This window comes from Equus przewalskii, chromosome 24 (assembly GCF_037783145.1).
Source record: "Equus przewalskii isolate Varuska chromosome 24, EquPr2, whole genome shotgun sequence".
NCBI classification, from domain to species: Eukaryota; Metazoa; Chordata; class Mammalia; order Perissodactyla; family Equidae; genus Equus; species Equus przewalskii.
In genome coordinates, this window is record NC_091854.1 from 29,733,546 (window position 1) to 29,750,652 (window position 17,107).

General features: G+C 43.0%; 1 long non-coding RNA gene across 1 annotated transcript; it reads left to right on the top strand.

The window, feature by feature from the left end:
- Window positions 1–15,868: 15,868 nt before the first annotated feature.
- On the top strand, window positions 15,869–17,026 carry LOC139079125 (uncharacterized). The gene is made up of 2 exons (XR_011532452.1): window positions 15,869–15,986; window positions 16,757–17,026. It is a non-coding gene; the product is annotated as an uncharacterized lncRNA (long non-coding RNA).
- The last annotated feature ends 81 nt before the right edge of the window (window positions 17,027–17,107 follow it).

Here is a 17,107-nt window from a genome sequence, read left to right on the forward strand (position 1 = left end):
GTTATCACTTCATACTAATTATTTAGCGTTAAGCAGTATTGTTTCACACCGATTATGTAGCGTTGAATGATCAATTCATTGTATTAATTTAGCTTTAGGTGATAGCATACAAATCAAATGTAAGTAGCATTTCTTCTTTCTTAGTGGTGCTAGGAAGCAGGGAATGCGTAGTATTCCTGTTCCTGAACTCCACGCCCCGGAGCATCAGTATTTATTTCTACACCTACTGAGTGCCTCCCATTCGCCCCTCGCTGTGCTAGGCCACGGGGCTCAGCAACTCCACCTTGAGCGCCTGTCCGAGTTTGTCCTCCGGGTCGGCTCCTGCAGCCTCGGTGAGAGGCGGGTGTGTGTTCATAACACTTTCTGGCACCCGCAGGAGGCTCATTTGCAGGCGTGCTGGATTTGGCAGCTGGGTTTTCTTTTTAATTAGCTTCTCAGGAGGTGTTTGCACAATTCCTAAGACAAATAAGCCTGCTTTGGAGCTGAGAAGCCCAGCGCGTAGTGACCTGGTCTCCTGAGTAAAGCTCCCTGGAGCAACGTTTCTGGGAAGGGTGATCTAAGCTGTGACGGGGAAACGGTGGACTTGGCCCAGCTCATCCTCACCATGGATCAGAGGCTTGGGCTATGCTGGAAATTAGTAGCCTTTTAAGCCGTGTTGGAGACCCAAAAGGAAAAAAATTCAATAAAACTGATCGTGTCTTTATTTAAAATTTTAATATTTTCTAATCATAGACTTTTTCCATTAATTTTGATTTGGGGAAATATTTTATTAAAATGTCATTTATTTTTGTTACTGTTTATTGTTTGTTTATATTACTGAGGTTTTTTTGCCCCACCCACCTTAAATTTTGCACCTGAGTCAAGGGCCTCACTCTCCTCACCCTAGTCCTGATCCTGTTGGAAATGCTTCTGTGGTGAAGTGAACTGTGGCCCCAAAAGATACGTCCACCTCCTAGCCCCCAGCATCTGTGAACATGACCTTATTTGGAGAAAGGGTTTTTGCAGATATAATTAAGGATCTCAAGATGACATCATCCTGGATTATCAGGGTGGGCCCTAAATCCAATGACGGGGGTCCTTGTAAGAGACGGAAGAGGAGAGGACACAGATACACAGAAGAGAAGGCCACGAGAAGATGGAGGCAGAGATCGGAGTGATGCAGCCAGAAGCCGCGGAGCAACCAGAAGCCGGCAGAGGCAAGGAGGATGCCTTCTTAGAGCCTGCAGAGAGGGCTCGGCTCTGCCGACTCCTGGATTTTAGAATTCTGGAGTCCAGACTGTGAAAGAATCAATTTCTGTCGCTGTAAGTCACCGAGTTTGTGGTCATTTGTTGCAGCCACCCTCGGAAACTATTACAGCCCCAAAGGCAGGTGTGTTGGTAAGAAGTTTGTAAACCAGATTAAGGACAAACCTCACCCCTCAGGTCCCAGCCAGGACAGCTGCAGGTGTTCTAAGTGTGTGGAGAGAACTACAGGCACACAATTAAAAGTTAAAGACAGTTTCTGGTGGGTCCAATGTGTATGTGCGTGTGCCAATTTTTGTTGATTTATCAAATATTTGTGTGCTTTCTATTTGTCAAGCCCTTGTGTCAGGCAGTGTGTGCCCCCACGTCGTGCACGTGCTTGCCAAGCACAGACGTACATGAGTTAAATCAAATCTTAGCAGACATACTAAACCGTGAAGCAACTGCAGAATCCTAATCAGCTTTTCCCAGAATACTTGCCACATCTCTTCCAGCTCCTTAAGGAGACGGAGCAAAGCTTCTCTCTGATTTCATAATAGTGTCTGTTTTCTGCCAGCACCGTACTTTCCCCACTGCCTGGTAATGGAAAATTCTCTTACCTGCCTCCTCCCCCCGTTCACTGTGCTGTCAGTGAAGTCACAGACGGTCTTTTTAAATCTCTATTTCCCAATACCTCTCTATATAACTAGATATATTGTATAGATTTAATATATATATATATACATGTTAAAAGAATAAACTAAGTTGTTTTTTAGAACAGACCCCAAACAATATTTTGAGGAAAACAATCAAGGTCTCCACTGTTAGATGCACGAAGTGAGGCCAGAAGAATCTTCACTTATAAGCTTTTAACAAGCAGAAATTCCCAGAACATAAAAAAACAAACAAGAAGAGAGGGCAGTACGTGTAGTTGTGAAGCTTGCGGACTCCAGGCTTGAACTCCTGGCTTTGCATCCAGGCTCTATAGCTGATCAGCTTGTCTCCTAGTTTTCTCATCCACCACATCAGGCTCATAAAGGCACCTGCCCCGCTGGGTTCTGCTAGGGTTTGGATGGGTTATGTTAGTAAAGCTTCAATAAATTTAGTTACTACTGTTATTATTATCCATTAGATATAAAACTTTGAGCAATGTAGCATTCTCATACATTCTCCAAAATACATTGGTAACAAAATGTACTTCTGGAAAAATGAAGAAGTTGAAATAAATTGTTAGCTTTAAACTGAATAACTGTTAAAGCTTTGTTGCCAAAAATGATGACATTAGTTTTGGAGTAATTGATATGTTCTTTTTTATACACACCTCTAATAAAAAGCCTTACCATAGCATGCTTCCATTTCTTCACTGTAGATATTTGGACTATAGTTCTCATTCATTTACTTGTACATATCTTAAAAACTCCATGCTGCATTGTTTTTATTTTTGCTGAAAGGGATTTTATTAAAATAGGAAAAAAGTACATATTCAATGGTATAGTTACCAATTCTGGTGCCCTTCATTTCTTGGTGTAGGTCCAAGTTTCCAGCTGGAAGACTGCCTTTAACATGTTCCAAGTTGTGACTCTATTCTTTCAGCTTTTGTGTGTCTGAAAAAGCCTTTCTTGCTCCTTCATTTTTGAAAGGCATTTCACTTGGTATAGAATTCTTCATTAACAATTTTTTTCTTTCAGTCCTTTAAAGATGTTGTTCCATTGTCTTCTTGCTTCCATTATTTCTGGCAAGAAGTCTGTTACCATGTTTGTCCTCGTCATTCCTCTGTATGTGACAGGATTCCCTGCTCCACCCCGCCTTGGCTGCTTTTAAGATTTTTTTAACACAGGCTTTAAGCTGTTTGATTATGATGTGCTTTGATGTATTTTTCTTCAAGTTTGTTGTTCTTGGGCTTCATTGAGCTGCTCAAATTTGTGGGTTTACGATTTTCATCAAATTTGGAAAATTTCCAGCATTTATTTTTAAAAACATTTTAATGAACCCCTTCCCCTTCCTCAGAGATTCCAATTACACACTATTTGCCTCCTTGAAGTTGTCCCAAAGCACAATGATACTTGATTCATTTCTTTTTTATTATTCTCCTCTCTTTGTGTTTCGTTTTTAATATTTTCCATCACGACATCTTAAGTTCACTAATCTTTTCTTCTGTAATGTCTGACTGCTACGAATCTTACTTACTGTATTTCTATATCTTTCTTGTCTCTACTTAATGCATTGGACATTGGTCTACAGTTCAACCATATTCTTATCTCCCAATTCTAACATTCCTGTCAGGGCAGAGTCAGTTTTGTTTGATTGATATTTCTCCTCATTATGGGTTGTATTCTCTTCCTTATTTCTGTGTCTGGTAAATTTTCGTTAGATCCCATACGTTTTGAATTTTACCTTGTTTGGTGCTAGCTATTGTATTCCTATAAATATACTTGGGTTTTCTTCTATGATACAGAGAAGTTACTTGGAAACAGTTTGATCCTTTTGGTCTTGCTCTGAAGCTTTATTAGATGAGAAGATTTATTAGATGCTATAAATTAGAAGATTTATAGCAGGGCACAGTTGAGACTGATTATTCCTTACCTGAGGCAGTCCTTCCTGAGTACTCTAACTAGTGCCCCATGAATCATGAAATTTTCCAGTTTGGCTGGTAGGTACAGGCACTCTTTCCAGCTCTGTGTAGATACAGGGCTGTGTTATCACTAATCTGTTCTTAGTAATTTCTACCCTTGCCATGGGTAATTTTCTTAGAGGTATGTGCTTATTGGTGTACTCCTGTATACTTGAGGGGGCTTTCTGCAGACTTCCAGAATTCTCTCTGGGCAATTCCCTCCTTTCTGGTACTCCATCCTGAGAACACTAGCACCTTGTTCTCCCCTGACTTTCAGCTCCGTCTCTTCAACTCAGGGAGTCTGCTGGGCTCTGCTTGGTGGGGTGACTGCTCTCTATGCCATGCCTTGGAAGTCTCTCAAGGAAGATTGTTGGGCTCCCCTCACTTGTTTCCTGTTTCTCATAGATCACTCTCCTTTGTGGAATAGTGTCTGGTATCTTGAAAACCATTGTATTGTATTACATCAGGTTTTTTTTCTTTTGGTCTTTCAGGAAGGATGGTAAACCCAGTTTCTATGATTTCATATTAACTGGAAGTGGAAGTCTGAGACTGCCTTTTCAAATTCCACATGTCCCAGCCCCTGCTAAAGTCTGATTCAGATTCTGTATTTTGCAAAAGCAAGGTATTCTGATGGATACTTCTAGTTATAAACCAGAGGACTAGATCTTTGCTATTGAAAGTGTTGTCAATGTTCTAGCAGCATCAGCATCACTTGGGAGCTTACTAAAAATGCAGAATTTCAGGCCTCACCCAAGACCTACTGAGTCAGAAGCTGCATTTGAATAAGATTCCCAGTTGATTCTAATGCACATTCAGGTCTGAGAGGTGCCAGACTGACTAATTTCAAAGTTTCCCTCTAACTCTAAAGTTCCATATGCTTGTGAAATGGCTAAGGTGTTTTCTAAAAGAGCAAGGTACATTGTGAAAAAGTTGTAGTATGTTCAAAACATAAGTTTCTAGGGTAGGTTTGTCATATTAACTGAAAAAGACCTAAGAAAGGAAAAAATGAAAGAGCTAATAAAGGACCAAAAAGGACAAACAAATCCGCCACTTAAATTTATTTTTGCAATTATTTGATTAATGTCTCTCTACATGGTTTATGTATTTCCTTCATTTTTCACCATTCTACCCTAAGAGCCTGGACAGTGCTTGGCACATGTCAGGCACTCAGTAAATAGTTTTTGATTGAATGGCCAATAAACTGAAAGATTAAACACACTGTCAAGGTTGGCATTTGTTTATATACCTCTGAGAGGGACAATTTAGACACAGCTCAAAAGGGGCAGACTAATTTGACTCAGAAGAGGTGGGTCAGACTACCTAAGAAGCATTAGTATTCAAGAGAATTTGGTAAAGGAGGGTCTCAGAAAGTTAACTCAATAATTCAATAAACATTCTTTACAATTAAGGAAGTAACTAAGAGAACTGTAATTTCATGTAGTTCCAACCAAAGAGGAAGAGCTTCTTGTTGAGGCGGAAATAACAGGCAGTTTTGGAAAAAGTGACCATGACAACTCCAGGTTCACAATAGCTGGGGAAACAAGCTCTGGGGCAACAGCTTCACGCATGGGAAAAGCCTAGACTTTCGGGGCATGCAGATCTCTGTTCTAGTCTCTGCTTGGTAGCTGCTCAATGGAATGACTCACGGTGCTTCCCTAGTCTTCTCTAGACCTCTCTCTGTAATATAGAGGTGGTGGTGATGATTATGATGGCGATTATGGTAGTGAGGATGCTGCTGGAACCGATGGCACATAACTTGTATCTCAAAGAGTTTGTGATATTCAAAAGTAGTGATACCTATGAATGGATACTATAAAGTCTACAAAGTGCTATACAAATGGCCGTTATTCCTGGATTTTAAGCAGGAAATGAGAAAAACCCATGTGCCTGCACAAAGATGCTCTCTGAAGAGCTCAGGTTGTAGGATAATAGGTATAAAATGGAAGCAGAAGAGGAACTACTTTCCCAGAATGAATACGAAAGTTTGGAACCAGAAGAGAAGAGTCAAGAAGGCCGCTTGATGAACACGAGTATATACTTAGTAAGAACACATTGGGAGTAAGCTAGGTGAAGAATTTCTGAGGACAACAGAAGGGTGTTCAAAGTTCTGATGAAAATCAAGCCAAACAAAACATACACACACACAAATGCAAAAAAAAAAAAAAAAAAAAATCAAGGAAGGACGTAGGAGTATAGCCTGTGCCAAAAGTGGACAAATGACATAACTCACAGGGAAACTAGCCTGGTAATTCTCTCTTCCTCTGTTCTCTTTGTCGCCAATCTTCCATCCTTCTATCTTCTCAGGGAGAATGCACTTCATGCTGAAGAGGGGAGTACAAACGGTGTTCACCTTGTAAAGGGGAGAAAAACAGTCAAAGAAATAGAAACTCCCAACATCCAGCCTCGCATCTCATGCTTGAACTTCCCTCTTTGCATCAGCCCCAACAACTAAAAGTCTCCTTGAACAACCACTTCTAGTATCTGAGGAATTCACCACATCTTCAATCTTATTATTTCATCTTTGGGCAACAAGAACAATTAGAAAAGCCAATTTGTCTTATCTCCAAGTGGAAACAAGCCTTCCCGTACCTTCCATTCGTCTAGGTCCCAGCCTTACCGTAATTAAGAACAAATTAATTTTCGTTTTTCATAAAACTATTTACATATTAAAATACTGCTACCTACCATTTCCCTTCTCCAAGTAGAGTTATCATTTCTTGAGGCCCAACTCTCATTTTCCTCCAACAATTGGATGGTTGAGTTCCTTTAGTATTCTCTGAAAGTGTTTTAACTTGATTTTAGCCAAATGTTCCTCTTGATCTAAAGAAATAGTGAGTGAGAAAGGGCCAATGTTCTCTTGTTAAAAGAAAGTCAAAAGTATCAGAAGAAAGGAATTGTTTCAATTTCCCTCTACTCAACTCACAAATAGGCTTACACTGGTACTCCTCCTTTTCTGGTGAAAAGGAGAGAGTGACCTTCCTTCTAAACCTGATCTTCCACCAGTGATTTGGACCACACATCACTACCTTCCCAGGCAGACATTACCAATGACCACTCGCTCAGTCTTCCTCTTTGTAACTGAGCTTCTTGTCTGTTCTTACTGCCTCCATGTTTTCACCTCTCCTCACTCTTTTTTCACTGAAAAGTGGCTGTTGGGCCCCCACTCTGCTGAAAATTATCTCTAAGTTCACCAGTAATATCCACATTTCTAAATAAAAGGAACATTTTTTCCTTTCTTATTTCATTTCATTTCTCAGCAGGATTCAACATAATGGACCAATTCAATATAATGGACCTTCTTAAAACATTCTCTTCCTTTAGCCTTCTTAGACACCAGATTCTCTTACCCTTCCCAGTACACTTCCTAGTTCTTCAGTTTCTTTCTCAATCTCCTTTACATGCCTGTCCTTTTTATATTCTTTCACTAAACAGCAGAGTTCCTCAAGGATTATCCTACCTCCCACCCTCTTTTCTCACTATACAGCATCTCCCTAGGATATCCCACGGCTTCAAGTACCATGTATATGATCGATAGATACCGCCCAACCCCAACTTCTTTGAGCTCCGGATTGTCATATTCAACCGTCTACTTCATATCCACTTGGATGTCACAAAGACCCAAAAATCAACACCCCCAAAACTGGAGTCATGCTCCTCTCCTCACCTCCGGCAGCTAGTACTTCCTTGGTGTTCCTTTTTTCAGAAAATGACTTCAGCATATTTCCTCTTGCATAAGCCAAAAACTTGGGATTTATTCTTTAGTGTTTTATCACTATTTCTTCTCTACTATCATCCATCACCAAGATCTATAAACGCAAGGCCTAAATAACTCCACATCCACGCATTTCTCTCCATCTGCACAGTGCCACTCTAGTCCAAGGGATCATCTCACCTTGGCTGGACGACTGCAATCACCTGCTAGCTCATCTCCCACTTTTTTATTGTCCTCTTGGGATCTGCCCCCCACACTGTTATAAGGATGATCTTTCCAAAATTCAAGGTGATCATATCACCTTCCCGCTTAAAATTTTTGGTTGATTCTCATTGTGTTTAAGGAAGAACAAAATCCTTAAAATGCCCTGTGAGATCTGGCCTGTGCCTGCCTCACCAGCTCATGCCTTACTACTCCACGATCTCAAGTCAAACCGGCCTTCTTTCAGTTCTCCAGTGCGCTCTCTGCTGCCTCTGCCTACAGGGCTTCGGCATAAGTTGTTTTGACGGTCATAAAACGCTTCCCTCTCCCTTTCCTTTGCACATTGGCTGAGGTGACTTAGTTACTCTCATATAAGTATATTTCCATCCTTTGGAGAACTTGCATCAGTTCTAAATAACACAGTCACTCTTTAAAGATTTGGTTAATATCTATCTCTCTAACTACAACTTTATTTCATGAGAGTCAGACCTTTCTGTTTGCTCATGTCTGTATCCCCAGCATCTAGTAGAGGACCTGGCCCACAGTATACAGTACACTCAATGAATCTTACAGGATGAGACTCAGCAACACTCCTTCATATCTCTTCCTCTTCCTGCCCTCTTCCTTCCTCTTGCAGTGCAGCCCCTCCTGTCCTTCCCTGATCTGTTTGGTCTGTTGCCTGCTTCAACATTCTTGAAGACTCAGTCTTGTCCTCCTATGGGAAATGCTCTCTGTTATCCCCTCAAAAAAGAGTTAGGTGCTCCTGCTTTTGTGGTCTTTACATGTACCTCTACTTTAGCACTTCTGATAATGTTATTGAACTTTTTATTTGCACATCTGTTTTCCTATATCCTCCATTACATAAGAAGTAAGCATAATGTCTTAAAACAGTGTCTGAACAATATTAGGGGCTCACTATCTGTTTACCAAAGTAATCAATGATAGGTGCTAAAGAACCATTATTTGAAATATGTTCGCCTGCCGTTCTTCACTGCTCCCTTGGCCTCCTTTCTGAACTGTATATTTTGTGGAAAAGGACAGTTTTCCTCAGCTAGGAAGAGAAAAGTCTTAACCAGGAGTGCACAGGTACCATGCCCTGCTTCTACACTTGCCAAATAAAGCAAAGATGTGTTAGGAGAACATCTCTGTTCTTTAAATGGTCTCATGTCTCTAGGCGCTTGATTTCACAGGATATCAAAAGGATTTACCAATGTGTTTTTGACTCAATTGGTGATCTTTGAGAAATCAGAGAGAACATAAAATAAGTCGCAAACCTGGGGGGAGGGGGCGAGTGTGATAGCCAAATACCATTAGAAAGAAAGATAGAATCTAGCAGTGTAGATTGTCAAGCATGACATCAGTTGTATGAGAAATTCTAGAACAGATGATTCAGAGGTGGTTTGTGGGTCATTTGAGAGGAAACTAACTAGCATGGGTTCTCTAGGAACAAGTCGTGCTATAATGGTCTCTTTTCTCACTTAGTTAGTAGTTGTACCAAGGAGGGAAGTGCTTTCGACATGATATGTCTGAATTTCAGAGAAGCGTTCGATCATATTTTTCGTGATATGTTTGTGCATATGGTGCATTTATAGATGGTGCACGTAGGTAAATGTGTAGTTGACTCCCTGCCATTGCCCATGGAACACTTTTACTAACAATGTAAAAGAAAATATGGAATACACATCACAAAATCAGGGGGTGGTGGGCATAGCTAATGGATTATCAGAATCAAAACTCAAAATTATTTTTAACCTAAAAACAATACTGGTTTTAGGATTAAAACCAACAATCTGAAGTATTTTTTCCCACACACATATTATCTCATTTAACGGTCAGAGAAGGGTATTAATATTACTAATAACTCTCATTTACTGCATGCCTGAATATGCCAGACTCTTTGCATGAGTTATGTCACTTAGTCTTTCTAAATAATCCTTTGACATGGATATCAGTCCTCCATTTTTTTCAGAAAAGGAAACTAAATGTCAAACAAATTAAGGACCTTCTCTGAGGTCTCAAAGATGGGACTGGAGCTGGGATTACACACAGGTCAGTCTGACACCCAAACTGAAAACCCTCTTTCCCACACTTCACTGGTTTTTCAGATGAAATGTATCAGGAGAGTGTAAATGCTGCACTGAGTTGCAGAAACTCAATTCTACCGGCACAGAGCGGAGGAGACAAGACACTCTCACAGTGGCTCATGTGCAAGGTGTGAAGGGTTTGTTTGCCTGTAAGCACTTTATGAATCATCGGGGTGAGTCACTGACTTCTCCCCGAATGAACAGTCTGGGGCTATGCAGCAGTGCCCAGAAGTAGGAAGGGCAAGAGTCACACTGAAATCTGGTGCTTGCTTCTGGGACACTCATCCTAAGAACACAAGGTCCATGTGAGCAAGCCCAGGACAATTTGACCAGACTGATGAATTTAAGTCACGAAAAGTGGTTGAAGGCTACAACGTAGAAAGCATGCTACCTTTGGCTATACATAGCTAATATTTATTAACATGCACGACAGGCCAAACACGATTTGAAATATTTTACAACCTTAATTCAGTTAATCCTCACAATAATCTTTGAGATAGGTGCTGATCTTACTACTTCTATTTTACAGATAAGGAAACTGAGGCACAAGAAGGGTACATAACCTTTCCAAGAGTCACATAGTCAAACACTCTGAAAGTTTGGCTCCTATTTTCAATTGGAACAAGAAATTAGAAGAGTAATTAAATACATTGGCTACAAAAGGAAAAAAATAAATCAGAGAGGGTGTTCTAGAAGAGTACAATTTGATTCCACCTCAAAAACCCAAGAATTTACATCATCTCCAAAGAATCTTGCTGAGTTCTCCATCACTGGACGCTTTCAATCAGGCATATTTCTGAGAGATTCTGCGGTGCTGGAGCAGGGGGGCTAACAGGGTTTACACGTTTCCTTCTACTTCAGTGAGCCTATCAGTGTCAGAGTAGTCCCATATTGGTGGGTTGGAGTGAGAGCGTTTATCCTCCTGGAAGCTTGAGGTGTGAGTAGAACAATCTAGATTAACTGGAACTTGATTAACAGAACCTCAAAGACAAAAGCTGATTTTAAAAAAATGTTTTAATATTCATTTATCCTTCCATCCATGACAACATGCATCCAGACAATAAAGATTTATTGAGCACCTCCTATACATAACTTTATATCCGATTCCATCTTTCGCTGTCTGTTGTTCACTCCATTTAATTGTGAGAAAATTTAGGCTCAGAAAATTTCAGTGATTTGCTGAAATCCCCACAACTGGAAGGGAAGAGCAAGTTGGGAACACAGGCTTGTCCTACCTTGCTTTCCCCAAGACGCTCTACTCCTTCCCCAAGGAAATCAGACACATGGATCTATGTCACAAGTCGTTTCAATAACAAGGTTTTCTATCATGTTACTTGGGTTATTCACTCAACAAGCCTCACAGGGCACTTTGACTTCAGGCCAGCGTAGTGATTGTTGGTGAGGAACACAAAGATGAAAAAAGAAACAGAGCAAAACACACTGTCCTGTCTTGGGGGCACTCAATGTTGAAGACAGTCTAGTGAGAGAAGCTGAGAGTCCACTTGCCTCAGAGCACATGCTCCTCATCTTCCTATCAACTGGGGTCTTACTGTCATCTGTGTCCAGATTGATTCAAAATGTGTTTGAGCATTGACCCTGTGCCGGGCACGATGCTGGACATTGTGGAAACAGAGGGCAAATACCAGATGTGGCCTCTGCCCTCACTGACGTAACAGTTGCTTCATCTCATGCATTCTGGCCTGGCTCTTCTTGAGATTTCCATGCAGGAAACTAGAGAAACCGTGGAGTCACGTCTTACTTGGAAGTTAGGTTAGAAGTCAATGAGAAAGATAAAAAGAGAATATAAACCAAATTCCTGTTGAAAATAGCTCTACTGGACTTGACGTGCTGTTTCTCAAAGCATCCAGAACCACCCATTCTGCTCACTCCCCCAGTGTTGTGACAGACCAATTTTTGTGTGTTTTTATTTATTTATTTCATTTTATGCTACCTAAGCATCAGACAACGTAATTGGCTTGCTTTGAGGGCACATGCTTTGCAATAAAATGTATCTTTAAATTTAGAAATGCCACTCAGCAAACACGGTGAGAGGCGGGGCAGGACCAGAGACTGAAGAGAGAGCGGCAGGCCTGTGTGTCTCCACTCATGTTCCCTCCAGGGCCTGCGCTCAGAGCACTGCACCTCGGAGTGCTGGGAGGGCTGCTGCGGGTAAAGCAGGAGACCCAGAGAGCATTCTCAAGCCACAAAAGGGCTGGTAGAATTGCACTATCGAAGAGATGGAGAAGAATTCGTGCCCTTGTAGGGATGGGGTGAAATTTGAAAGGAAGGAAGGAAAAGGGAGCTGGAGGGTTGGTGAGATCACTACCCAGGGCTCCAAGTCCCAACCACTGAGCAGAGCCAGAGGGCAAGGCTCAAGCCGCGGTGCAAATCCGGCTAATGGGGTGGGCAGGGTTGGGCCACGAGGTGGAGGAAGCTTGGGCACCATAAGGAAACATTTGTGCCTTGCTCCTCACTCATCTCCTCACTCACTACAAAGTTTGTAAGTGAGCTTCCCATTTTTACTGGGGGACGATATAACAAGATGGAGAAAGGCTCTTACATCTGAATTTCTCTTGTGTATATTTGCACAAAATACCTATTGAGAAGATTTTTGGTTTGGAAAAGTAGATTCCCCCAAATCATGCTCCACCAACAAGAGGAATGCTAACCATAGTGCAAAAGCCAGGAAAAATCACTGGTTTTGCTCCTGAGAGGGAGGTTCAATGAATTGGAGGATAGAGTGAAAAGAAAGAGGGAATGAAGTAGCTGTGTGGTGGCAGAAAGCAGCGTGAGATTGAACATGACCCCCGAAGATCCCCTGTAGTGTCAATGAAATTCTATAACAACATAAAATGCTTGGTGTGGGCAGATTTCTTGAGGAACCGACAGAGGGGATGACATCTGGGGTTGGGATGAGTTGGGTAAAACAGAATTAGCCCACGTGGACTCAGGGGCCAAGTGGATGGGGACCCTGACCACTGCCAGATTGAGGGCTCTCAGGAACTCTGGCCTGAGCTTCGGACTCATACATCTACGTGCCTCCTCCACATCTCCACTTGAATGGCCAGAATCACTCCAACGTAAAGTGTCCCCCACCAAAATCTGTTCCTGTCCAAATGCTCCCCATAATAGGAAATGCTCCCGCCATCCAACGGGCTGCCCAGGCCACATCCTTGGGATCTTTCTCGCGCCTTTTCCTGTGCTCCCATTTTCAAATCCATCACCACGTCCCCAAATCTTCCACCTCTCAACACCCCTTCCACCACTAGTCTCCTCAAGTTCCTGTCCCTTCAGGACACCGTTGCAGTAGTTCCTCGCTGGTCTCCCTGGCTGTGCACAAGCCTCAGGGTTTATTGTCCTTGCAGAGTCATCTTTTAGAAATGTAGGTCTGATCACGTCAGTCCCCTGCTTAAAACTGTCCAGTGACTTCCCAAGTCCTTACGTGAGCCTAACGATGCCCTGTGACCTGGCTGCCAACCTTACTTCCTCCTCCTCCTCCTCACCTGGCCTTCTTGCTGCTCCCTGAGGGGATTTGAACTGGGGCCTGTTCACCCTCAGAGCCCAAGCTCCTGACCCCTGGGCTCTGTGTGTCCTACTCTGCTGAGGTCCTGTCCCTCTTGACCCTGACCCCTCTGTGTGGCACCTCACTACACCAAGGAGATAATCCTATGTTTGAAGAACCCAGAGACACCTTAAGAAAACAAGAATGCTTTGGTATAAAGCGTTAGACTTTTTATGACTGGATAGTACCTGTGCAATCACACAGTCCATTCCCCCGATTTTAGAGAGGGGTTTGAGTTGAGGACAGGTTGAATGGGTGTCTAAGGCCCCCAGATTCCACAACGTCACAGAAGGAGCCCTGTGCTGGGAACCAGGAAACCTTCTGGTGAGTAACCATGTTATGGTCTGAACTGTTTCACCCCCTCAAATTTACATGTTGACGTCCTAACCCCCAGCACCTCAGAATGCGACTTTATTTGGAAATAGGGTCCTAGTGGATGTAATTAGTTAAAATGAAGTCATACCAGACGGAGTAGGGTGGGCCCTTAACCCAACGTGACTGTTGTCCTTATAAAAAGGGGACATTTGAACACAAGCACGCACAGAGAGCACACCATGTGAACGTGGACGCAGAGTTCAGGCGCCGCACTGACGAGCCAAGGATGCCAAAGATTGCCAGCACACCGCCCTGAGCGAGGCGAGAGGCACGGTCAGATCCTCCGTCACGGCCCTCGGAAGGAACTGGCTCTGACGCCACCATGACCTTGGACTCCTAGCCTCCAGGACGGTGAGACAATAGGCTTCTGTTGTTTATCCTGCCCGGCGTGTGGCACTTGGTGACAGCAGCCCCAGGACACTAACACATTGTGCAATATCAGGCAGGTCACTGGCCATTTCTGAGCCTCAGTTTCTTTATTTATAAAAGGAAAGATCTCTGAGGAACCTTTGGTTCTAAAATTTTATGGCTCATCATTCCAGGGCTCAGAGACCAACATCTTTTTTGGTTTGGAAAGCCTTGGGCCTGAGGTTGCATTTCACCCCTTGCACAAAACCATCTGGCTCGGTTCAGTTTGACAAATGTGTATTTGTTCCAGATATTGGATTAAGCACTGAAAATTCGACAGGGAATAAGATCCAGCTTCTGACTTCAATGAGTTATAGTCTTTTAGAAAAGATAAAAACCTAACTTAAACATATAATGGTAGGTGTTAATAATTATAATATTTCTTAGTACTTCATATACATCAACTCATGTAATTCTCACATAACCCTCTGTAAGCTAGGTATTATTGTAATTATCCCCATTTTTCAGATGATAAAGTTGAGGCACAGAGGTGTTGAGTGACTTGCCCAACATCACACAGCTAGTTAGTGGCAAAGTAGAGGCTGTTCAAGTAAGAGTCCTTATCCCAACCATGGGGGTCAAGGAAGCTTCCTGTAGGAGGTCACCTGATCTGAGTCTTGAGGGATGTGGGAGATAACCAGGTTGGAGAACTCTTGGTAAAGCGTACAGGGTGCACAGAGCACGGTTTGTGAATGGAATTTGCCAGCCATCCTGCCCCATCTTGGTTCACAGGTTTTAAGGCTCATATGATCATCTATTTGAGCATTCATTTAGACATGGGGCTCAGAAAGGCAGCAACGAAATGGTGGGGAAAGGCCTGGGTTTATCATCCCCGTTTGACGGATTCGTAATCCCCATTTTACTGAAGCCCAGAGAGTAGAGGACTTCTCTAAGGTTGTACAGTCAATAAATGGAAACCTTAGGATTTGAACCCAGGCCACGGGGCCCCAGCATCCGTGCAATAAACCACCATCTTTCACTTGGAGTCCATCAGGCTTCTTTCAGTGGACCGAGAATTACCATGACCTCCAACTTATTTATATCGAAATAAACCTGTGGAAACACGCCAGGGAAATGCCATCCTGCGCGAGTGCATGCACGTGTGTGTGTGGGTACTTCTCTCTAACGCTGACAGTTCCTGAGTCTATAAATCAGCCTTAGGCTCCCATGTGTTTTGTTAAGTACCAAGCTATCAGCCTTGGCCTTGGCAAAGACGCTGTAATAATTTCTGCTTCTGCAGTAGCTCCCTACCGTCAGGAGCACTGCCATGCCATCAGATCTTGGAGGGTGGTTACGCTTACGGCCTATGGAACCAGAGGATTAACTTCTGGGTTGACCTTTACTGTGGTTTTCCCGAGAACATATTATGATTTTGTGCTCTGGAAGGCAACAACAGCAGATTGCCAGGTCTTGGAATGCAACTCTGTATTACCCCTCTCTGGTCCCTACTCTCATCTCTGTACCTGAACCAGTGCCTGGCCATGGTAGTACAAAATGTCTGTAGATAGCTGGTGTAAAAGAAAGCTGATAGAGTGTGAATATTTGTGTCCCCTCCAAAATTCATAGGTTGAAATCCTAACTCTTAAAAACGACAGTATTAGGAGGTGGGGCCTTTGGGAGGGGCTGAAGTCATGAGGGTGGAGCCTTCGTGAATGGGGTTAGTGCCTTTAAAAAGAGAGTCTAGAGAGATCTCTACCTCCTTCCACTGCACGAGGACACAGCAATGAGGCACCTGCTGTGAACTAGGAAGTGGACCCTAGCAGGACGTGACCATGCTGGTGCCTTAATCTCGGACTTCTAGCCTCCAGAACTGTGAGAAATGTGTTTCTGTTGTTTTTAAGCCACTCAGTCTGTAGCAGCCTGAACAGACTAAGACAAAAGCCTCAGCTACAAGCACACTTCTGTCTCCTGGGACAGTGGTTCTCCACTCAGATTACACATTAGAATTACCTGGGGAGTATTTAAAAAATCCCATACCCAGGGCTCCACTCAAGACCAATTCAAGCAGAAATCTGGGGTGAGGATGGGGCCCAAACATCAATATTTTTTAGACTATTTATTCCCTAGGTGACTCTCCTTTTGCAGTAAGGGTTAAGAACCACTGCTCCATAGAAACAGACCTGCAAATATTATAAATAATTATAGCTGTAGACATTTTAAAAGTCAGCCGTGTGGCTGCTCTAACCAATTCACTTCATTCACTTAATCTGTCAAAGCTCGGAGGTGGCAGGTGCAGCCAGAAGTCAGGGATGCTGGCGAAGTGCTACGAACGTCAGCTCTGCGACCAGCAGGCCAGCTGGTCCTGCAGTGCTGGCTCATCTTCCACCATCTTCGTGAAGAAATTCAGCAACGTCGGTTTATCGAGCCGCTCTTCCAGAGCAGGCCTTCTGACTGCTTCAGAAACCACTTCCCTGAGGTTAAGACAGCATGGGCCAGCCACTGGTTCTCACTTGCAGCTTTACCACCACACACACACATCCCCTCACACACAGGCACACAGTTCTCAGGATAAATTTTTTTTTAAAGCTGACTTTAAGATTTCAACAAAGCATTTAGACATTTTGCTTACAATATTTCCATAGTTCTTTCCAGAAAGAAAAGCATAACCATATGCTCAACAGGAGACCCCACGGATCGTTGGGAAGACCACGAGCATCCACCAGCGCTCTGTGGATCGTGCTTCAACATGACTCTTCGGACCTCAGATTCTTCAGGCGTCAAATGATTGATGGGACCAACTGACCCCATTAAGCTAACGTTCTGTGATTCTATGATTCACTTTTCTAGAGGACCCAGCCAAGTTGGAGATTCCCTTTATTTATCTAGTAGATTAAACTCTTCAGATTCTTAAAGGGGATTTGTTTGTTTTTCTTCCCAACCTCCCGCCCCGCACCACTGAGCTCGGCAGACAGCGGCTGAGAGAATGTGAGACG